The sequence below is a fragment of the Hyaena hyaena genome, unplaced genomic scaffold (genome assembly GCF_003009895.1).
Source record: "Hyaena hyaena isolate Hyena2069 unplaced genomic scaffold, ASM300989v1 scaffold_795, whole genome shotgun sequence".
Taxonomy (NCBI): Eukaryota; Metazoa; Chordata; class Mammalia; order Carnivora; family Hyaenidae; genus Hyaena; species Hyaena hyaena.
In genome coordinates, this window is record NW_024081425.1 from 363,269 (window position 1) to 388,638 (window position 25,370).

Consider the following 25,370-nt stretch of genomic DNA (forward strand, 5'->3'; position numbering starts at 1 on the left):
ACTATATAAATGGCCTTATTGGAGCATGAAGAATGAGACCATTTTGGAGTGCATCAACTGGGTGCTGGGAATGGAGCTGGAAGGAGCCTTTTCTGAGTCGGGCAGTCAGACTCCTAGAAAAGGCACACACGTGGAAATAAAAACAAGGCTCCGCAATGAAGCCCTAACCTAAAGGTTTGGCAAGCCCGGCTGTCTGCACACTAGCTTATCAGTCTCAGAGGCAGGCCTAGATAACATGACTGAGTCTAGTTCTGCAAACATGAAGGATATGCAGGTAGATTCACATGCACATATACAGTTTATTTACAGCATCACCCTCTTCCTCCTGTTGTTAAATGATAAGAATAGTTCAGAGAAGTTTCATGATCTCTGAGAAAATTGATTATTCTATTGTTAAATCATGTTTGTTCTGGAAGTCCTTCCTCAGAATTGTATTTTCCCAGCCTTTCATAGTCCTTCTGTGATGCTGTTTTTTCCCCATCTGTCTCTCCATATCTAAAAACTAGGGTTTTTTTCCATCAATCAAGTTGACAAATTTTGTAAATGTTTAACTAGATGCTGGTCATGGGTATCATGTGTGTACTGAGTTAAGCAAAATGGCTTTTATTTCATTCAGTTTAACAAACATCAATAATATGCCTACCACATATTAGATCAATCTGAGCTTTAGGTAAGGGTGTTTGGTCCTGAAGAATTTCTTCAAATAATTTACATTGCCACTCAGATATTCCCTGGTACTTCAATGTTTTCTGCAGTTGTGTAGTTCTACCTGGTTCCACTTTTAATAAGCTGATCTTTAACATCAGCACAGAGCTCATTTCAAATACAAGAATGACAACAGAAAGCAATCCAAATCCTTAAAACTTCTGCTTCAAGAAGTTATATATTTTTAAAGCTCATTTTTTTAAAAAGCTAACAGCTTAAGCTGCTACAACGTATTAGCAGTTCATGGATACTAGCAGAAGAAATGAGATATCTGGGTCAGAGACAAAGGACTGTATTACTCATGGCATAGCAGACAGCATGAGCATTAGCCTATTTACATTCTCCCCTTGTCCCAAGTCCCACAGAAGGGACAAGAAATACATGGCCCAAATACATGGCTGCACACAGAGTGGTTTGCATTAAAGAAAAGGAAACTTAACCTTGTATAATTGGCAATACGTATACTTGTCCTTTGCTCTACAGAGACTATTTTTCCCTCTATAGCTAAGTGTACCTGTTCTTTGCTTTGGAGAAAGATACTATTTTTTTTTCAAAGTTATTTGCTATACAAACACTAAAAGGTAGCTAACAATAGGAGGGCATTTAGTATCTCTGTCATAAGACACAGAAATAGGAGAGACCCGTGGAAAATGATCTCCCAAACATGCAAAAGTATTTGTAAAAAACCAACATTCTACTGACTTGGGCCAAAACTCCCTTACATTCCCCAAATAATAATTAGAATTAGAAGACAAACTCCAAGAGTGAATAGTAGTGATTATTTTGTTTTTGACAGTTTGTCACTTTCTTTGGGTGACTCCATAAATAATATATGCCAAGCAATTTGTGCATGAAATAGAACTTTCTCTGGGGCGATAAAAGTTGGTGGTAACTTTGGTTTGCTTTGTACCAATTCTGACTGCCCTTTCTCCTCCACATGAGGTGATACAGCAAAATACACCAAGCACCAGGTACTCAACAGAGATCATGGTGTGAAATCAAATAAGGATTTGACAGAGCGAAGGATATTTCCCCCAAGATATGAAGATAATATTGAATATCTACACAAACAATACAAACGATTCTAATCCCTGAAAGCCCTGGGATTAAACACGCACATGAATCCCTGTTGTCTGGTAGCTCTACTTTTAGCCTTTGTAAAGGTGTTGTGTTACAAAAGCAGACTTACTAGAATCAAGCTCTCACACTCTTCTTGGCCAAGTAGGAAGGACAATTTCTATCTCCAGCTAGGTCATCCCTCTAATGCACAGAAAGTGATGTCAAAAGAGGATCCTTTGAGGTCAGACCCTAAATGTTCAACCTTGTTCCTGTTCCTTAAACACTTTGTGGTGTTGGGATGCCACATGATGTCCTCAAGTCTCATTGTCCTTGTCTGGAAGATGGCATTCATACTACTTGGCTGAAAGATGCAAAGACTAAAGGAGAAAAAGACTTTACAGCAGAGACCTACATAAAATAAGTGCTGAATTTCCACCACTTTGCTCTGTTCTCTGTTATGTCACAGGTGCTGAGCTCTTGCAAGCTCTCCTCCTGGGCTCTACAGGTATGGAGGTGGGGCCCAACAGACTGGTACTGAGATACTCAGTCTCCTGTCTCAGATTTTGCTCTTCTTTTCTCCAAGTTTTCTTCTGTGCACTTGGCCTGTGTTTCCAAGCAGAGGTGTTTCATCCAGTTTGAATGCAGCAACTAACTTCCACAATCCTGTAACCTCCAGCTCCAGAGCCAAGCTGTATTTTCATTTTTTATTCTCATCTCCACAGCCCTTCTGAATAAATCCTTCTTGCCGAACTTCTTTGTAAAGCAATGGCCCAGATTAAGTCATTGATGTGAATCTTCATTTTAATTATGTTATTCACAAAACCATCAAGCTCTTTTCAGAGTGCAGTGTGGCTCATTCTTTTAAAAAATATGATACCTTGGGTTATGTGAAAAAGCTATAAATGAGGCCGATTAGAGGCTGCTTGATCTACTTCCTCTGGCACCAGGAGATCTGGCTTGAAGCTGCTCTTTAAAAGCCCTCATAAATATGGCAAAACTTGAATTACTCTGGCTATTTTCTTCCATTTCCCCATATGCATTTCATGTCATGTAAAATTTGCTCTCCATTCACAGAAAATGTATTTAATTCACTGATATTTAAGAGTGTATGTGTCAGAAAAATACAGAGAGAGTGAGATTGAATAAGAGAGACTGAGACTCAAAGGGAAACTCAGAGGAAAGGTTAAAAATAAAAATAAATGTCCTAAATGGGCTCTAAACAAAAGGGATATTTTCAGTAGCAGAGAATGTTAAAGATTGAAGATGACCTTGAAAGGATCTAGATCAACCCCTTTATTCTACAATTAAGGAAATTAAAGGCCAAGGGCACGGAAGCAATAAGAGGCTTAACTTGGAAGATAGAATGAAGGACAGCCAGATCAGTAAGCTATCTATTGTAATGTAGGCAAAAGCCAAAGTCAGTCAGACAATCATGGTGTGGAACATTTGCTGTTATCAGTTTAAAAAATGTTTTATATTATTCTGAGAATATTATATCAGAGAATCAGGAATATCTGAGCGCTGAGCTATTATTATTCATCCCTCTGTCCCAGGGAACTCTGGGAAGGGAAGACTAGTCATACGGTGAATATGTAAATATTTATTTACAAGTGAGCCAGTATTACAGACTGTCAAAGTAAGGCCTTTTGGCGAAAGCTGAGTTGGAGTATGTGACTCAGACAGGATCTTAAGTAGGACTCTTACATTCTTCATTCTTCTAAAAGTCAATCTTCACTATGCCTAGAAAGACTAGACTAATGCAGCATGAAGAGCCAGGAACCAAAGGAACGTGAATCCTCTTGGATGCTCAATCAGAAAAAAGAGAAACAGAGCGAGCAGCCCGGTTGGGTCTCCCTCAAAGAGCAAGAGAGTCACACACAAATACTAACCATGGAGCCACAGTAATGCACCCATCCCAGACAATAAAACAGGATCCAATCTGTGTTCCCAGCTCTGCCTAGTTTAATAGATAATTGGCCCTCTCTTGGGAGACACCAGAAGGAGGTAGGTGGAGGAGGAAGTAGAGACTGTTCCCAATAGTGTGGCTGGAATCACATGTAGGATACAAGATTCCAGGACGGGGGCCAAGCATCATCTTTATTTAAGGAGGTAATCCTGAATATCCTGGATTACTATAAAGCAGTAATGTGATTAACACCCTCATTATTCACAAAAATAAGGATATACTGATTCGAACCAAACTCTCAATTACATTATCTGAGTTAATGATAAGGTGCTCCTTTCAACATTTCTTAAAATTATTTTTAACTACATCAACCTGATGATTAATGAATCCACCCAAAGCAGAAAATACAAAACCTAAATTAAAACAAAACAAAAAAAACTAGAAAAAGAGGAACCCTTTTGTACTGCTGATGGGAATGCAAACTGGTGTAGCCAGTCTGGAAAATAGCATAGAGTTCCCTCAAAAAATTAAAGATAGAACTACCCTAGAACCCAGCAATTGCACTACTAGGTATTTATCCAAAGGATACAAGAGTGCTGTATTAGGGCCCATGCACAGCACTGTCGACAATAGCCAAAGTACAAAAAGGGCCCAAACGTCCATTGACTGAGGAATGGATAAAGAAGATGTGGTACATAGAAAGAGTGGAATATTACTCAGCAATCAAGAAGAATGAAATCTTGCCATTTGCAACAACATGGGTGGAACTAGAGTGTATTACCCTAAGAAAAATAAGACAGAGAAAGACAAATATCATATGATTTCAGTCATATGTGGAATTTAAGATATAAAACAGATGCACATAAAGGAAAGGAAGTAAAAATAATATCAAAACAAACCATAAGAGATTCTTAAACACAGAAAACAAATTGAGTGCTGCTGGAGGGGATTTGGGTGGGGGATAGGCTAAATGGGCAAGGGGCATTAAGGAGGACACTTAGCTGGGATAAGCATTGGGTGTTATACGTAAGTGATGAATTGCTAAATTCTACTTGTGAAATCATTATTACACTATATGTTAACTAACTTGAATGTAAATTAAAAACAAATAAAAGTCCTGGAAAAATAATTTCCTCAACTAGTCCCAGAATTCTATCTAGAGGTTTCTATCATAAAGGTTAAAAAGATAGATAGAGAGGGGTAACGGGGCCTATTAGAGTAGAAAGATGGTAAGACCCTAAGCTACAGGCTTCCGGCTCAGCATTTTTTCCTTTATACATCATGACCTCTGGATGCAGAAATAAAAGCACAGGCATTTTTCTTTGTTCAAATCACCATCATTAAGGTCCGCTGCAAATACTCAGGATCTGGTCTGCTCAAGGCAGAAAAACAAATTAATGATCAACTGGTCACAGTTATGACCTTTAGTTTATGAGCTTGTCACTACATTTCAAAACAACTCTGCTTCAAAATGATCCTCAGAGCTTTCTTTCAAAAGAAAGTCTCCATTTTAAAACAAGGCTCCTCAAACTAAACAAATGTTAAATGAGCACATTCAGGAGTTACGAAATCCCACAGCTACCAGAAAGTCGTTGAAAATACTTTCCAAAATGCTCTCAATTCCAGTACCAATGTTAAGAAGACATCTGCCAGCCACCCTGATAGTGCATTCAGAAAAAGTCCTCCACCACCCCCTAATCAGTGCAAGTTGAAATCAAAATCAAACCGTTTCTCCCCTTCCCTCTTGAACTGTATATAATAGACATAAAACACGGACACCCATCTGACTAAAAAGTGATACTACAATTTGAAGTGAGCTGTCAAGATGGGTGGATTTTTCAGTCTGTTCATCCAAGCCACAGCTGCAGCCACAGCCAGGCTTCTGAAGGATTCAGAAGAATCTGGAGGCTTCTGAAGGATTGTCAGCAGAAGCATTGACCTGAGGTGGAGGTGAGAGTTCCACTGGCTGAGTAAACTCAAACCAACTTTTCTCACACGTTATCTAATACTAATATTTTAGATAGAATTCGTTTAAATGTCAATTATTTGAAATTATTTGAAATTGAGCTCAGGTGCTCCTCAAGCACCAGTAGAAGACACAAGAGTCCTCAAACTACAATGGGGAGATCTCTCAATACTAAGAATGGATCTGAAAAGGGGCGCCTGGGTGGCTCAGTCGATTGAACACCCAACTTCAGCTCAGGTCATGATCTCCTGGTTCATGAGTTTGAGCCCCACACTGGGATCACTGCTGTCAGCCTATCAGCACAGAGCCCACTCTGTCCCCCCCGCCCCTCCCCCACTTGTGTGTGCACATGTGCGCTCTCTCTCTCTCTCTCTCTCCCTCAAAAAATAAATAAACAAAACATTAAAAAAACCAAGAATGGGTCTGAAAAGACATATTTTCTTTCCTAGATTGCTAATCAATCCAAGAGACTCCAGGAATAATCTAAAAGCTAGGTCTCCGTTGTGGCTTTAATCTGTTTTTGTTCACATTCCACCCCCTTACCTTAATATGCAACACTAAAGTTCACAGAGCTTTTTGAGAAACATCATCTGAGTTTGAATCTCACCACAAGGCAGTGGAGAAGGCAGAGAAGATACTATTTTTCCCTTTCATATATGAAGAAATTCTGACCTATAGATGTCAAATACCCCTCATCTCCCAGACAATAATAGCAGAGTTAGAGCTCAAACTCAAGATGATTCAAATCAAATATAATGCATGTTTCCACTGCCACATTATGTGACACAACCTCTCTGAGGTACCTGCAGTCTTGTCAAGGCCTCTAGAAGCCACAGGTAAAGTAACTGGCAGCCTCTCCTTCTACCATAGGCTTGGCTGGTGCTTGCCTAGCTAGCACTAAAACCGGAACATAGAGTGATGGTTACAGGACTCTAGAGGAAAACCGTAAAGTCTAGATCCTGGCTCTTTCATTCATTAGCTATGTTATTTGGGACATGATAATCATTCTGTGCCTCAGTGTCCTCTTTTGTAGTATTGGAATAAAAATTGTTTCAATCTCATGGGTCCTTGTAAGGAGTTAAACAAATTAGCACACAAAAACCCACTTAGAACATTTCCTGCTACAAAATAAGTGCTTAATACATGTTAGCTATCATTTCCTTCAATTCTTAAGTTGAGAGGCAGATGGAGCTAGGATAGTTTAAGAATAGTGGGCTCTGGGTACCTCTGTCTGCCAAGAATGCCTTTCCCCTACAGAGCGTCTCTCCTAGGACCCTCCTACCCACCTCCCCATCATTAGCTTCTTGTCTTAACCATATTTTATTTTCTTGCCTCTAAAATTCTCAGTTGGGTTTCAATGACTCAGAGCCCACAGGACAGGTGGTAAGCTCATAATTTAACTCATATCTATGGAATAGCAGGTGTTTATTATCTTACCTTTCCCAGATACCATATTCGCATTTTGAGAGCAGTCCTCTGAAGGCATGACTGCACAGCTAGTAGCTCACACACCTCCCACAGAATCTGAATCGTCTGAGGCCACACCACACCTGAAGCAGAACCTCCTTGGGCACAGTCTGGTTTTTGTTTTATTTTGTTTTTGTTTTTAATAACAAGTGTGTTGAGATCTAATTCACATGCCTCTCTATTCACCCTCTTAAAGTACACTATTCCAGTGAATTGTGGCACCATCACAATATCTAATTTCAGAACATTTCATCACCCCCAGAAGAAACTCCGTATCCATCAGTAGTTTTCTCCTCCTCTCAGTCCAGCAACCACTGATCTACTTTTTGCCTTTATAGATGTATCTAGTTCTCAACCTTTCCTGCAAGTGGATACATCTAATACGTGGCTTTTTGTGACTAGACTCTTTCACTTAATAAATGCTCTAAAGATTCAACATATTATCTCATGAATCAATAGTGTATTCCCTTTTATTGCTAAATAATATCCCATTATAAGGATATACACTACCTTTTGTTTATCAGTCAGTAGATGAACATTTGGGGTTAGTTGTCTCTTCTTTTCTAGGTTCTTGAGGTAGAGAGTTAAGTTACTGATTTAAGATCTTTATTCTTTTTTAATATAGGCATTTGCAGCTACAAATGTGCACTAAGTACTGCTATAACTGCATTCAATAAGTTTTGCTATGTGTGTTTTCATTTTTATTCATAATAAAGTACTTTTTAATTGCATTATGATCTTTTTTCTTTGACCCATTGATTATTTAGGACTGTGTTGTTCAAATTCCATACACTTGTAAATTTTCCAAATTGCCTTCTGTTATTGATTTCTAATTTTATTCCCTTATGTGTGCAAAACATTTTTTGTATGATTTCAATGGCTTAAGGTCTGAAGGGAAGTAAACCTGATTTTTCTCAGCAATGTAACACCTACAAATAATAAAATTTTTAATGTTTATTTATTTATTTTGAGAGAGAGGGAGAGAGAGCATGAATAAGAAAGGGGCAGAAAGAGAGGGAAAGAAAGCATGAATAAGGAAGGGGCAGAGAGAGAGGAGGAGAGAGAGGATCCCAAGCAGGCTCCATGCTATTTGCTCAGAGACCCAATGCGAGGCTCAATCTCATGAACGGTGAGATCATGACCTGATCTGAAATCAAGAGTCAGATGCTTGAGCCACCCAGGTGCCCCAACAGATAATAATTTTTAAATGAACAAAATATATTGAAATTTTTGAGAAAGGTGAATAAATACGATGGGCTTATTCATGAGGCAAAGACGGTTATGGATCTTTTACTGCAAATTGTTACATAGATGATATACAAAGAGACCCAAACTAGAATTTATGCTTTCTTTCTGTCAAAACTGTAGGGGTTTTTTGTGCCCAGACAACAAAGTTTCTTTTTATTATTAAAATACTTTGTTATGCTCTGTGCTTTTGACATATTCTTGCATCATTTTTATAAAATTTCCTACTAATCATTTTTTTTTAAATGTTTTATTTATTTCTAGGAGAGAGAGAGAGAGACAGCGTGAACAGGGGAGGGTCAGAGAGAGAGGGAGTCACAGACTGAAACAGGCTCCAGGCCCTGAGCTGGCAGTCAGCACAGAGCCCGACGCGGGGCTCGAACCCACGAACCGCGAGATCATGACCTAAGCGAAAGTCGGACGCTTAACCGACTAAGCCACCCAGGCGCCCCTCCTACTAATCATTTTAATTTATTTTTTTGAAAGATATTGCCTGGACCTATTCCTTGTCTTCAGATCTTTGTTACTTGTGGTCATACCTGTTAGCCTCTAAAAATTCTTGATGATTTTGCCACTATCTAATTCAGACCTCAAATTCAAATTAAAACAAAAAGTAAAGATTTTTTTTTAATATACAAAATCTTTCATTTTCCTAAATAGCTCTTAGTAACCAAAAAGTTTGCATCTTAATTTTATAAAAAGAACACAAGGGGCACCTGGGTGGCTCAGTTGGTTAAGTGTCCAACTTCAGCTCAGGTCATGATCTCGCAGTCAGTGAGTTCAAGCCTCATGTCAGGCTCTGTGCTGGCAACTCAGAGCCTAGAGTCTGCTTCAGATTCTGTGTCTCCCTTCCTCTTTCTTCCCCTTTCCCTGATCACACCCTGTCTCTCTCACTCTCAAAAATGAGTAAATGCTTAAAAAATGTGTAAAAAGAACACAAAAGGAATAATTAGGTTTGCTTGATCTGTCCTAATTTTACTTATTTTAAACACTATTGTGAGCCTCTTTTTATTTATGAAATTTAGGATTAAAATAATCTAGGGGCTCCTGGGTGGATTGGTTGAGTGTTCAACTCTTGATTTTGGCTCAGATCATCATCTCATGGTTCCTGAGATGGAGCCCTACGTCAGGCTCCACACTGACAATGTGAAGTCTCCTTGGAATTCTTCCTCTCCCTGTCTCTCTGCCTTTCCGTCAATTGTGCTCTCTTTCAAAAATAAATAAATTAACTTTATTAAAAAAATAATCTGAAAAAATAAAAGGGTTCAGCCTTCCTAGTTTAGCCATAAATAAAATATGTTAATAAAATATGTTCCAATGATTGCGTACTTTTCAGATTAAAAAAATCATACTCATACTCAAGATTGATGAAATATCTTGTCTATAGGGGTGCCTGGGTGGCTCAGACGATTAAGTGTCTGACTTCGGCTCAGGTCATGATCTGGTTGCTCATGGGTTCGAGCCCAGCATCTGTGCTGACAGCTGAGAGCCTGGAGCCTGCTTCAGATTCTGTGTCTCCCTCTCTCTCTGTCCCTCCCCCACTTGCACTCTATCTCTCTTTCAAAAATGAATAAATGTTAAAAATTTTTAAAAATATTCTTATAAAGAAAGGAACTATCTGTCAATAAACAGATTTGTTTTCCAGTAAAATACTCTTATTAATCAAGGACAATTATAATATACCTAATATTTAAAAATTGAAAGTCCAAAAGTTTTATTAATGCTCTCAGTTTCATAACATCCTCTTATTCTCACAAAGGTCATTAATCGATAACGAATTAATTATATGCTATAACTCAGCAAAGGCTCTCACTCTCCTCTGCTCTCATGATTATGATTGCTATAATAAATTAGCCAGTGCTATCTGATATTATTCATACATGCAAACTGTCCTCCGAGAAACCATCTAATTAGTTTCTACATGATTTTTGACCAAAAGATTGGGTATTTTGAAAAAAGCATGGGAGAAAGACTGCACATGTTTGTTGGACAAGACCTAGCAAGGAACTGACCCTTAGAATCACACTTCTGAGGAAAAACATTTTCTTTCTCCCAATTCTAAAAATGAAGAAGAGAGCACTATGCAAAGCCATAAGCTGAAATTTAAGAGAATCCCAGAAGCAGAGGCCACAGAATTTAAGACCTAGTAAACTGCTAGCTCTAAATTTCTAACAATAGGGGGAAACTACTTCTCCCCAAGACCACCGAAATATGACGCCCCCTGCTGAATGGTGGGAGCCATTAACTATGACACACTTCTTTGCATTTTTTAAATCTTCTTAGCCATTTATCTCCACTTTGCTGGTTTAAATTCTAACTTCTTGGTAGACAACTCTGCCCTGTAATCATGATACTGCTAACATCGTACATCTGATAATTACAAAATACAGAACTAAGACATAAGCACTGTAGTTCGATAGATCACAATTATGTATGTTCCCAGAAGTGTTCATCTATACTTCAGTTTAGGCTGATTTATAGTGTTACTCGAGTCTTCTGCATCTGATTTTCTGTCCACTTGCTCTGTCAGTTACTGGTAGACGACTATTGATATTTCTAATGATATTTGTACCTTTGTCTATTTCTCCCTTCAATTTTTTGCCTCGTGTATGTCGATGCTTTGTTTTAGGTCCAAATGCACTTGAGATTATTCTGTCTTCTTGATAACGTGTCATTATAAAATGTCCTTTATTCCTGGCAATATTATATTTACTATTCTAATGACTTTATCTGATATTAATATTGTCACTTGCACTCTTTTATAAATAGTATTTGTATGGCCTATCTTTTTTCATTCTTTTACTGTCAGCCTGTTTCTTTATATTTAAAGTGTGTCTTATAGAACCATTTAGTTGGGTGGTGCTTTCTTCTTTTTTTAATCCAATCTGACACTTTTCCTTTTACTTGAAGTATTTAGCCAATTTCTCATTTTGTTTGGGTATAAATCTATCTGGGATAACTGATTTTATGTGTCACCTGGGCTAGGCCATGATATCCAGATTATCTAGTCTAGACATCAATCTAGTATATGTGCGCCAACGCAAGCACTAGACCTCAGTCTAGGTGTCTCTGTGGAGGTATTTTTTTAAATGAGATTAGCATTTAAATCAGTAAATTTTGAGTAAAGCAGATTAATTACCTTCTATAATGGGAATGGGTCTCGTCCAATCGATTGAAGACTTTAGGAGAAAAAAAAATACTGAGGTCTCCTGAAGAAGAAGGAGTTCTGCCCCCAGTTTGCCTTTGGACTCAAGGTGCAATAGCAACTCCTCTGAGTCTCTAGGCTGACAGTCTGCTGTGCAGACTTCGGACTTGGCAGCCCCTATCCTCATGTAAGCCACTTCCTTAAAACAAACCTCACTCTCTCCCTTTCTCTCTCCCTTTCTCTCTCTACCTCTCTCTCTCTTTCTCTCCCTCTCTGCTAGGAGCTGCACCGGCCACTCTGGATGGCAGTCACAGCAAGGAAATGGCTGTGTTTGTACAGCTCTTGCCATGAGAAACGAAAACCGGTATATCCTTCTGCTACTACTGGCTCATGTTGGAAATGAGCCTCCAGGTAATGACCAGGCCTCACAATATTCCATATCACACTGATATTCCAAACACAGATATCTCATAAGGAAAAGCATATTCCTGCCTTTTCAAAAGAGATTTTAGATGAAAGCTCTGTGGATGATTGTCAAAAGCCTCTTCCTATGGTCCTTGCAGATCAAAGACAATTAATTGAGCCTGGCCCCGAGACAAAGAGCCTGATTTAAAGTTAAGGTACAGATAAGGGCAGAACATAAGTCACTACATATATCTTTGCTAATTGGTGATGCATAGCAGTCCCTTCCTCAAGGCCTATATTCCACAAACACCCTTCCCTTACACTGGCAGCTGGGAAGAAGATAGATAAGAGTAGCTAAAACATAAACCCAGATGCAAAGACTGACACATTTATGGCCCCCATCGTGCTTGCACATTCAGCATCAAGGAAAAGGCTTGCTCAAGCAACTCAGGAACAAGCCTAATATACATTCTTCCTCTTGTGGTTAAAAATTGTCTAGAGGCCTACCCACGCAAAATAAGATAAGTTTGTTAGTATCTTAATCTGGGGGACTGACGTCAAGAATATGGGGAGGTTCTGCAAGAATACTTTTGTAAAACCTGTTTCTGTACACCTTCTGCTGATCAAAACATCTTATCACAAATAATTAGCCCCTGTAAAAAAATTCTATCTTCTGATGTCATGTTATTGTTTTACCTATAAATAAAGACCCCAAAACCTACAGGATGGAGATGCCTGCCTGGTGATCAAAAAGAATCTCGGGTCTCTCTCTCTCTCTCTCTCTCTCGCCGACACCATCCATCCTTCAGGGACCCCTGGACCTGCGGGAGCCGGCCTCTGGAACCTCCCTCTCCCTCTCCCTTTCTCTATCTTTCTCTCTCTCCCTTTCACTCTCTCTCCATATATAAGATATATACATACTCTATTTCACCTCTCCTTTGTGACTTCTTTACTCCTTTTTTTGTATTTTTAAAAATAATTGCATATTTTTTCTTATACCATTTTTTAATGTTTATTTATTTATTTTGAATGAGAGTGAGGCAGGGGCAGAAAGAGAGAGGTAGGGAATCCCAACATGGGGCTCGATCAAACTCATGAACCCTGAGATCATGACCTGAGCTGAAACCAAGAGTCAATGCTTAACCCACCGAGCCACTCAGGCACTCCTTTCCTATACCGTTTTATTACAATTATCAACTCATTCATTCTACCTTTGTGTTTTGTTTTTGTTTTTGTTTTTGTTTTCTATTTTAATGCTCGGTGTAGGGTTACAGTATAAAGACTTAATTTATCATAGTTTACCATTAAATAATTTTAAATTTGGGATACCTGTGTGGCTCAGTCAGTTAAGCATCCAACTTCAGCTCAGGTCATGATTTCACCGTCTGTGAGTTCAAACCCCATGACGGACTCTGTGGTGGCAGCTTAGAGCCTGTTGCCTGCTTCAGATTCTGTGTCTCCTTCTCTTTCTGCCCCTTCCCCACTCATGCTCTGTCTCTCTCTCAAAAATAAATAAATATTTAAAATATTTTTTAAATAATAATTTTAAACTAATAATGTATAATGCCTTTACAATCATATGCTTTCATTTCCCTCATCCACTACTATAGCCATACATTTTATTTGTATATATTTATGCATGTTACTAACTCCACAATAAAATATTATTTTTGCACTGAGTAATTATTTCTTTAGAAATATTTTAAACAATTAATTTTTAAATAATTTTTAAATTTTTTTTTAATGTTTATTTACTTCTGAGAGAGACACCGTGAGCAGGGGAGGGTCAGAGAGAAGGAGATACAGAATCTGAAACAGACTCCAGGCTCTGAGCTAGCTGTCAGCACAGAGCCGGATGTGGGGCTCAAACCCACCAACTGTGAGATCATGACCTGAGCTGAAGTTGGATGCTTAACCGACTGAGCCACCCAGGTGTCCCTTAAATAATTTTTTAATATTTAAAAATATATCTTTGTATCTGGGGCTCTTAGGTAGCTCAGTCGGTTAAGCATCCAACTTCAGCTCAGGTCATGATCTCACAGTTTGTGGGCTAGAGCCCCACATCCGTCTCTGTGCTGACAGCTCAGGGACAGGAGGCTGCTTCAGATTCTGTGTCTCCGTCTCTCTCTGTCCCTCCTCCACTCACGCTGTGTCTTTCTCTCTCAAAAATAAATAAACATTAAAAAATTTTTAAATATATCTTTGTATTTCCCCATAATTACTATTTCCACTGAAATACATTTCTTAGGCGGATGCAGTTTCCAAGTTATTCTAAAGAATATTCTTTAACATAGCACAAATCAGCTGAGGACAAATCCACTTAATATTTGTTAGTTCGAAAACGTCTTTAATTCCCGTTGATTTTTGCTCCAAATAAAGAACAATGGCATACAGTTATGAGTATGCTGTATATCTACTAATTTACTCTACATAGCTGACAGCTTCTTCTCCCTCCAGAACTGATAACCTAAGAAATCTACCTAAAATATCAAAGTACTTCAAATACTTCTTCTATCCTTTAAATTCTATCTCCCTAGCTACCCATTTGTTATAAACTGAATTGTGCTCCCCACCCCCAAGATTCATATGTTGAAGCTCTAACCTCCAATGTGACAGCATTTGGAGATAACACCTTTCAGGAGATAATTTAGGTTAAATGAAATCATAAGGATGGGACTCCAATCCTTACAACAAGACGAGACACTAGCTCTCTCTCTCCTCTTTCCCCAGGTGCATGGAGGAAAGGCCATGTGAGGACACAGAGGTAAGGAGACCACCTGCACGCCAAGAGGGATGTCAGAAATCAACCCTGCTGGTACCTTGATCTTGGACTCTCCGCTTCCAGAACTGTAAGAAAATAAATTTCTCTAAATAAATAAATAAATAAATAACCTTTAAAAGTAGATATTATTTTATGATGAGCAAACTGAAGTTGAGGCTGCTTAAGAGGCCTGACCTCAGTAACACAGCCCATGAAGCTAGGATTCAAATGCTGGTCTTCTCATTTAGTTAAGAATCTATGTCTTTTGAGGGGCACCTGGGTGGCTTTCGGCCAGTTAAGCGTCCAACTTTGGCTCAGGTCATGATCTCACAGTTTATAAGTTCAAGCCCTGTGTCGGGCTCTGTGTTGACAGCTCAGAACCTGGAGCCTGCTTTGGATTCTGTGTCTCCCTCTCTCTCTGCCCCTCCCCACTCACACTCTGTCTTTCTCTCACAAAGTTAAATAAACATTAAAAAAATGTTTTAAGAATCTATGCCTTTTTTTTTCTTTTCCTTTTTCTTCTCTTCTCTTTATTTTTTTTTTAACCCTAGTGATTAAAAGCATGAACTTCTAGGGCCAGACTACATGGATTCAAATCCTAACACCAAGTCTTACTGGTTAGGCTTGTGCAAGTTACTTCAGCTCTCTGTAGCTCTGTTTCCCTATCTATAAAATGAGAGAACAGATGCTACCTACAAGGTTATCATAAGAACTAAGTGAAAGAATAAATATAAGTGTTTACAATGGTGCCTGGCAAATAACAAGTGCTATATGTTTACTATATTTATTTTTAATATTATTATCACTACATCACATTATCTTACCATTGTGAAATGCTTTACCACACATAATCTAATGTTATCTTTACAACAGCCAACTAGAATGGAGAAGACAGATATTTTTACTGCCATTATTACCAAATGCAGCCCAAAGGTGATACATTTTGCTGGAGGACTCAGAATTCAAACATAAATCACTAGTGCTGGTTTCTGTTGCTCTCCATTGCATTTTAGGGAACATAAATTTGCAGAGCATAACAATAAAATGATCTTAATTAATCCTGTTGTTCTGTCATTTTGCCTTTTAAATGATAGTTTTGCTTAATAAACTTAAAAAAATTTTAATGTTTTTATTTATTTCTGAGAGAGAAAGATACAGCGTGAGCAGGGGAAGGACAGAGAGAGAGAGGGAGACACAGAATCTGAAGCAGGATCCAGGCTCTGAGCTAGCTGTCAGCACAGAGCCCGATGTGGGGCTCAAACCCATGAACCGTGAGATCATGACCTGAGCCAAAGTCGTATGCTTAACCGACTGAGCCACCCAGGCGCCCCTTTATAAACTTTTTAGATAGATCTTTTTATTTCTTTTACCATTTCAAAGGTTTAATTTCATTGTCTTATGACACGTCATTTTTGATGAGAATTCTGCAGTTATTTGTATTATGTAACTTTAAAGTTTTCTCATTTTCTCTGGCTGGTTTTAAGCTGTTCTTTTTCTTATCCATTTCCAACAATGTGATTGCAATGCACCTTTTTGTGATTATTCTTTGCTTATCCTACTTGAGGTTCATTGGTATTCTTTGAATTTCGTTCTTGTGTTACAGTTTTCATCAAATTTGGAAATGTTAGGGCCATTATATTTTCAAATATATTTTTCATGCCCTTTAGACTTCTTGATATTTTCCCACAGGTCACTGAAGCTGTATTTTTCTTTACATCCTTTTTGTCTCCATCCTTCATTGTTGTTACATTATACTGTTTTTGTTACAATACAAATGTATAATGTTTTGTACAATATATTGCTTTTTATTGTTTTCAAGTATGTTATCTTTTATACTACAACCTCTAAATCTGTGATTAAGCCACCTAAAACTTTTAATTTTAGATAGGACATTTTTCATCTCTAGAGTTATGTTTGAATTTTTATATATCTTTCATATCTCCTTTCATCATGTTAATTCCTTTAAATTTTAAGTGCATAGAACACATTTATAATTACTGTTTGGAACCCTTTGCTAATTCCATCATCTTTGTCACTTAAATAACATACCTATTGAAAGATTTTTTCCATTTTTTTATTGATCATATTTTCTTAGTTCTTTGCTTATCTAGAAATTTTTGTTAGTATGGTAGACATTGTATTTTTTTGCATTGTTGAATGCTTGATAAAATTGTGTTTCCTTAAAAAGTGTTGGGCTTTGTTCTAGCAGCCAGTTAAGTTATTTAAATATCATTTTGCTCTTTTGAGGCTTGCTATTAATCATATTTTAGGATGGGGCCAGACTAATCTAGGTGCAGTTTAGCCGATGACTAAGGTATGACCATCTGGCGTCTTTACTGAATTCCTTATATATTCACACTGGTTTCTCTATTCTCCAGAGTAGAAACTTAATTTCCAGTTATGTATAAACTCTGAAAATAGATTAGCTCACATTTTCTCAGTAATTATTCATTTTTTAGAAGCTTTTCTTTACCTGGTTTCATGCCCTGTGCATATGCAAAATGGTATCAATCCAAAGATTTAATGAGATGTCTGTATACATTTCTGGAGCTTTTTATCTGCAGAGTTTGTTTCTTTAGAGCATTCGTCCCTGAAAATTCTAGCTGCCTCCAAGTCCTTGAATTCCTATCTTTGTCTATTGAACTCTGCAAGAATATTAGTTTCCTGTTTGTGTTACTGGCCAGTAATTTCTTCCAAGAAGAAATTTGGGAGAATAAAATGATAAGGTTAATCCTTTTCCCCCTTATCTGAGAGCACAGTCTTGAACTTGTATTTGTTACTTAGTCTATACTACCCAAACCAATCTACATATTCAATGTAATCCCTTTTGAAATAACACCAGCATTCTTCACAGAGCTAGAACAAACAATCCTAAAATTTGTATGGAACCAGAAAAGACCCCAAATAGCCAAAGCAATCTTGAAAAAGAAAACCAAAGCTGGAAGCATCACAATCCCAGACTTGAAGCTGTATTACAAAGCTGCAATCATCAAGACAGTGTGGTACTGGCACAAAAATAGACACTCAGATCAATGGAACAGAATAGGAAACCCAGAAATGGACGCACAGATGTATGGCCAACCAATCTTTGACAAAGCAGGAAAGAATATCCAATGGAATAAAGACAGTCTCTTCAGCAAATGGTGCTGAGAAAACTGGACAGTAACATGCAGAAAATGAACATGCACCACTTTCTTACACCATATGAAAAGAATAAACTGAACATGGATGAAAGACCTAAACATAAGACAGGAAGCTATCAAAATCCTAGAGGAGAAAGCAGGCAAAAACCTCTTTGACTTTGGCCACAGTAGCTTCTTACTCAACGTGTCTCTGAAGCAAGGGAAATAAAAGCAAACCTTTTTGTTACAAACCTTAAGGCAACCAATGAAATGGGAGAAGACATATCAGATAAAGGGTTAGTATCCAAAATCTATAAAGAACTTATCAAACTCAACACCCAAAAAACAAATAATCCAGGGAAGAAATGAGCAAAAGACATGAATAGATACTTCTCCAAAGAAGACATCCAGATGGCTAACAGACACGTGAAAAAATGTTCAACGTCACTCATCATCAAGGAAATCCAAATCAAAGCCACAATGAGATACCTCCTCACACCCATCATAATGGCTAACAGTAACAACTCAGGAAACAACAGATGCTGGCGAGGATGTGGAGAAAGAGGATCTCTTTTGCACTCCTGGTGGGGATGCAAACTGGTACAGCCACTCTGGAAAACAGTATGGAGTTTCCTCAAAAAATTAAAATAGAACTGTTCTACAACCCAGCAATTGCACTATTAGGTAGTTATCCAACGGATACAAGTGTGCTGTTTTGAAGGGGCACATGCATTAAAATGTTAATAGCAGTGCTATGGACAATAGCCAAAGTATGGAAAGAGCCCAAACGTCCATCAATGAATGAACGAATAAAGATGTGGTATATATATACAACAAAGTGTTAACTCACAAATCAAATAGAATGACATCTTGCCTTTTGCAAATATATGGATGGAATGAGAGGGTATTATGCTAAGTGAAATTAGTCAGTCAGAGAAAAACAAATATCATATGACCTTACTCATATGTGGAATTTAAGATACAAAAGAAATGAACATAAGGGAGGGAAGCAAAAATAACAGAAAAAGAAGGAGGGGGACAAAACATAAAAGACTCTTAAATGCGGAGAACAAACTGAGGGTTACTGGAGGGATTGTGGGGGAGGGGTGGGCTAAATGGGTAATGGACATTAAGGAGGACACTGGGATGAGTGCTGGTTGTTATACATAGGGGATTAATCACTGGAATCTACTTCTGAAATCATTATTGCACTATATGCTAGCTTGGATGTAAATAAATAAATAAATAAGTCGTTACTTATAGTGTCCAGTTTCTTAGTCATTTTTGATAGTAAAGTAAGTACACATTCCATCGTCACCAGAAGTAAAATTCCAAATAAGTTTTAAGACAAGATTGATACAGCCATGTATGTACTTCAAAATCTCAGACTTCTTCATTTCAAGAAAGACAATAATAAAATATTTTCTGAGTCAGCACATCAGTAATAACTCAAGATTTACTTCAACATATGATCCTTTAAGTCTGAATTTAAACACCATATGTGTTAATTCCATATAGGTATAGGAAAAAAATTCTTTTCACTTCTTTTTTTTTTTTTTTTTTTTTTTACAAATAGTGTATTGTCAAGTTGGTTTCCATATAACACCCGGTGCTCATCCCCACAAGTGCCCTCCTCCATGCCCATCTTCCCCCTCCCCCCCCCACACCCATGAGTCCTCAGTTTGTTCTCATCATTCAAGAGTCTCTCATGGCTTGCCTCTCTCCCTTTCCCCTACCTTCTTGCAACATCCATCACTAAATCCTGGCATGGCAGTTCTACATGCTAATCTACACTTCTTTGAAAAATTTTAATACCAAATCAAAAAGAGTGGGAGGGAGTGGCTTTCTCCACACACATCAATTCTAAATAATGTCAGCTTTTCGAAAATTGCTTGGAACCTAGGATCTCTGAAGAAATCTTTTATATTTCACTGCAGNTCCAGGCTCTGAGCTAGCTGTCAGCACAGAGCCCGATGTGGGGCTCAAACCCATGAACCGTGAGATCATGACCTGAGCCAAAGTCGTATGCTTAACCGACTGAGCCACCCAGGCGCCCCTTTATAAACTTTTTAGATAGATCTTTTTATTTCTTTTACCATTTCAAAGGTTTAATTTCATTGTCTTATGACACGTCATTTTTGATGAGAATTCTGCAGTTATTTGTATTATGTAACTTTAAAGTTTTCTCATTTTCTCTGGCTGGTTTTAAGCTGTTCTTTTTCTTATCCATTTCCAACAATGTGATTGCAATGCACCTTTTTGTGATTATTCTTTGCTTATCCTACTTGAGGTTCATTGGTATTCTTTGAATTTCGTTCTTGTGTTACAGTTTTCATCAAATTTGGAAATGTTAGGGCCATTATATTTTCAAATATATTTTTCATGCCCTTTAGACTTCTTGATATTTTCCCACAGGTCACTGAAGCTGTATTTTTCTTTACATCCTTTTTGTCTCCATCCTTCATTGTTGTTACATTATACTGTTTTTGTTACAATACAAATGTATAATGTTTTGTACAATATATTGCTTTTTATTGTTTTCAAGTATGTTATCTTTTATACTACAACCTCTAAATCTGTGATTAAGCCACCTAAAACTTTTAATTTTAGATAGGACATTTTTCATCTCTAGAGTTATGTTTGAATTTTTATATATCTTTCATATCTCCTTTCATCATGTTAATTCCTTTAAATTTTAAGTGCATAGAACACATTTATAATTACTGTTTGGAACCCTTTGCTAATTCCATCATCTTTGTCACTTAAATAACATACCTATTGAAAGATTTTTTCCATTTTTTTATTGATCATATTTTCTTAGTTCTTTGCTTATCTAGAAATTTTTGTTAGTATGGTAGACATTGTATTTTTTTGCATTGTTGAATGCTTGATAAAATTGTGTTTCCTTAAAAAGTGTTGGGCTTTGTTCTAGCAGCCAGTTAAGTTATTTAAATATCATTTTGCTCTTTTGAGGCTTGCTATTAATCATATTTTAGGATGGGGCCAGACTAATCTAGGTGCAGTTTAGCCGATGACTAAGGTATGACCATCTGGCGTCTTTACTGAATTCCTTATATATTCACACTGGTTTCTCTATTCTCCAGAGTAGAAACTTAATTTCCAGTTATGTATAAACTCTGAAAATAGATTAGCTCACATTTTCTCAGTAATTATTCATTTTTTAGAAGCTTTTCTTTACCTGGTTTCATGCCCTGTGCATATGCAAAATGGTATCAATCCAAAGATTTAATGAGATGTCTGTATACATTTCTGGAGCTTTTTATCTGCAGAGTTTGTTTCTTTAGAGCATTCGTCCCTGAAAATTCTAGCTGCCTCCAAGTCCTTGAATTCCTATCTTTGTCTATTGAACTCTGCAAGAATATTAGTTTCCTGTTTGTGTTACTGGCCAGTAATTTCTTCCAAGAAGAAATTTGGGAGAATAAAATGATAAGGTTAATCCTTTTCCCCCTTATCTGAGAGCACAGTCTTGAACTTGTATTTGTTACTTAGTCTATACTACCCAAACCAATCTACATATTCAATGTAATCCCTTTTGAAATAACACCAGCATTCTTCACAGAGCTAGAACAAACAATCCTAAAATTTGTATGGAACCAGAAAAGACCCCAAATAGCCAAAGCAATCTTGAAAAAGAAAACCAAAGCTGGAAGCATCACAATCCCAGACTTGAAGCTGTATTACAAAGCTGCAATCATCAAGACAGTGTGGTACTGGCACAAAAATAGACACTCAGATCAATGGAACAGAATAGGAAACCCAGAAATGGACGCACAGATGTATGGCCAACCAATCTTTGACAAAGCAGGAAAGAATATCCAATGGAATAAAGACAGTCTCTTCAGCAAATGGTGCTGAGAAAACTGGACAGTAACATGCAGAAAATGAACATGCACCACTTTCTTACACCATATGAAAAGAATAAACTGAACATGGATGAAAGACCTAAACATAAGACAGGAAGCTATCAAAATCCTAGAGGAGAAAGCAGGCAAAAACCTCTTTGACTTTGGCCACAGTAGCTTCTTACTCAACGTGTCTCTGAAGCAAGGGAAATAAAAGCAAACCTTTTTGTTACAAACCTTAAGGCAACCAATGAAATGGGAGAAGACATATCAGATAAAGGGTTAGTATCCAAAATCTATAAAGAACTTATCAAACTCAACACCCAAAAAACAAATAATCCAGGGAAGAAATGAGCAAAAGACATGAATAGATACTTCTCCAAAGAAGACATCCAGATGGCTAACAGACACGTGAAAAAATGTTCAACGTCACTCATCATCAAGGAAATCCAAATCAAAGCCACAATGAGATACCTCCTCACACCCATCATAATGGCTAACAGTAACAACTCAGGAAACAACAGATGCTGGCGAGGATGTGGAGAAAGAGGATCTCTTTTGCACTCCTGGTGGGGATGCAAACTGGTACAGCCACTCTGGAAAACAGTATGGAGTTTCCTCAAAAAATTAAAATAGAACTGTTCTACAACCCAGCAATTGCACTATTAGGTAGTTATCCAACGGATACAAGTGTGCTGTTTTGAAGGGGCACATGCATAAAAATGTTAATAGCAGTGCTATGGACAATAGCCAAAGTATGGAAAGAGCCCAAACGTCCATCAATGAATGAACGAATAAAGATGTGGTATATATATACAACAAAGTGTTAACTCACAAATCAAATAGAATGACATCTTGCCTTTTGCAAATATATGGATGGAAAGAGAGGGTATTATGCTAAGTGAAATTAGTCAGTCAGAGAAAAACAAATATCATATGACCTTACTCATATGTGGAATTTAAGATACAAAAGAAATGAACATAAGGGAGGGAAGCAAAAATAACAGAAAAAGAAGGAGGGGGACAAAACATAAAAGACTCTTAAATGCGGAGAACAAACTGAGGGTTACTGGAGGGATTGTGGGGGAGGGGTGGGCTAAATGGGTAATGGACATTAAGGAGGACACTGGGATGAGTGCTGGTTGTTATACATAGGGGATTAATCACTGGAATCTACTTCTGAAATCATTATTGCACTATATGCTAGCTTGGATGTAAATAAATAAATAAATAAGTCGTTACTTATAGTGTCCAGTTTCTTAATCATTTTTGATAGTAAAGTAAGTACACATTCCATCGTCACCAGAAGTAAAATTCCAAATAAGTTTTAAGACAAGATTGATACAGCCATGTATGTAATTCAAAATCTCAGACTTCTTCATTTCAAGAAAGACAATAATAAAATATTTTCTGAGTCAGCACATCAGTAATAACTCAAGATTTACTTCAACATATGATCCTTTAAGTCTGAATTTAAACACCATATGTGTTAATTCCATATAGGTATAGGAAAAAAATTCTTTTCACTTCTTTTTTTTTTTTTTTTTTTTTACAAATAGTGTATTGTCAAGTTGGTTTCCATATAACACCCGGTGCTCATCCCCACAAGTGCCCTCCTCCATGCCCATCTTCCCCCTCCCCCCCCCACACCCATGAGTCCTCAGTTTGTTCTCATCATTCAAGAGTCTCTCATGGCTTGCCTCTCTCCCTTTCCCCTACCTTCTTGCAACATCCATCACTAAATCCTGGCATGGCAGTTCTACATGCTAATCTACACTTCTTTGAAAAATTTTAATACCAAATCAAAAAGAGTGGGAGGGAGTGGCTTTCTCCACACACATCAATTCTAAATAATGTCAGCTTTTCGAAAATTGCTTGGAACCTAGGATCTCTGAAGAAATCTTTTATATTTCACTGCAGGTGACACCTACCTGGTTTTATGTAAGTTTTCTTTGCTCAGTAATTTTTTTTTGCAGAATCAAAAATGGGCAACTATCAAATCAATACAGCCAAATATTCAAGAACCAAGATGGATGCAAGGTAATGGAACCTTTTTACATTCAGTACAGCTGCTGAAAAATGATGAGTGATATAGCATTTCATGCTCTATGAAGCTATCTCATAGTGCCTTTTATATCCCACCACTCTGCCAGCCTGCCATGAACCTGACCATCCCCCACAATTTGACTGTTCTTCACTGAGACAAGAAAGAGGGTATCTGGAAATACAGAAATGTCACATATGTCCACTTTGCATACTTTAAGAAGGTAAGCAGCCAGGGAGAGACCTTGGACAGAATTCTCAAGGGAGGACAAAAATTCAAGAAAGAAAGAAAAAAAAAAGGAACAGCACTATTAACCAATAGCAACACTAAAGGAAGTAGGAATATCAGAAAAGATATGAAGAACCAACGGGAAAACATGAAAGGAAACTCTGCATCTATATATTTAGAATATGTTAATAGATGAGAATTCAGTATAAAAAGCTGTCAACTTTTACCATATCAATTTGTAAATTCCATTCATTCATAATTTAAATCCAAACAATGTTTTTATTAACTTGAAACCAGGATTTAAAACTTCATATTGCATAATAATGGTTTAAGAATCTTCAGAATAAACTTAAAATAAATGAACAAAAGCAGGAGATTTGCCCTACCAGATAATAACATTTATTGTAATTATATAGGAATTAAAGCAATGTGCTATTAATACAGGAGTAAACAAATAGATCAAAAAAATAAAAAGACAAGGGAAACACGTGTATATAGAACTGATATGTAATAGTATTAGTATTACATATCAATGGGCCTTTCCATCTTTTGATGAATTTTTCAAAAAATCCCTTTGGAACACTAAGTTTGCTGTGTGGAGTAAAATATTAAATCCCTATAACACACCACACAAAAATAAGTGCTAAATGAAAATCTTCTTGTAGGTCAGTTTCCCCAGGAAACAACTCCTAAATTTGTATGCAAGACAGTCACTGGAGAGTGTTCATGGGAGTGAGAAAAACAGAATCAGACAGACAGAAGTTGAACTTTAATTCAGTTGCAACAGAGGTTTCAGCTGACTGCACAGAGAGCTTTGGACCTATGAAGGCTCTTCAGAGACATTCTGAACTGAAAACTGGGCTGCCTCCAGAAAGAGGAGGAACCTTTTGGGGAACAGCACCCTTTGGCTGGGGACAATTCCGATGGAAGGATCCAGCTATGAAACCTCATCAGGCAAAACTCCCAGTAGCTTGAGAAATAAATGTCTTGTTTTTTAAGGGGAGATCTGAGAAGTGCAGTGTAGCACTGACTATAGTCTAGTCCTTGCACTGCTCGGTTATAATTGCTTTGTACACATTCGCCCAGTTGGAAAGGACTCCTTTGGGATTCTGGTTGGTCTTTTTTCTTGGGGACACTGATAAGACAAGCCCTCCCTGCTGTAACTAGCATAATAGCCAAACAGTTATCTCCGTCTTCTGTTGCCGATTGAATTGAGAAGACCCCAGACCCAGGGACCTCGACCCAGCCTATACCAAAGGAGTCACCAAACCTTGTCATGAGAATGAATCTAAGGACAGACAGGCAACACAGGGGACGAGCAACATAAGTAGGAAAGTGTATTAAAGTAAAAAGTATACTTTTGAGATGTGAGAGCAGGTGAGCTCAAGAAAGAAAAAGAGCCACAACACAAGCCAAACCTTGGGGTTTGGGTGTTTATGTTCTGTCTGCAGTTT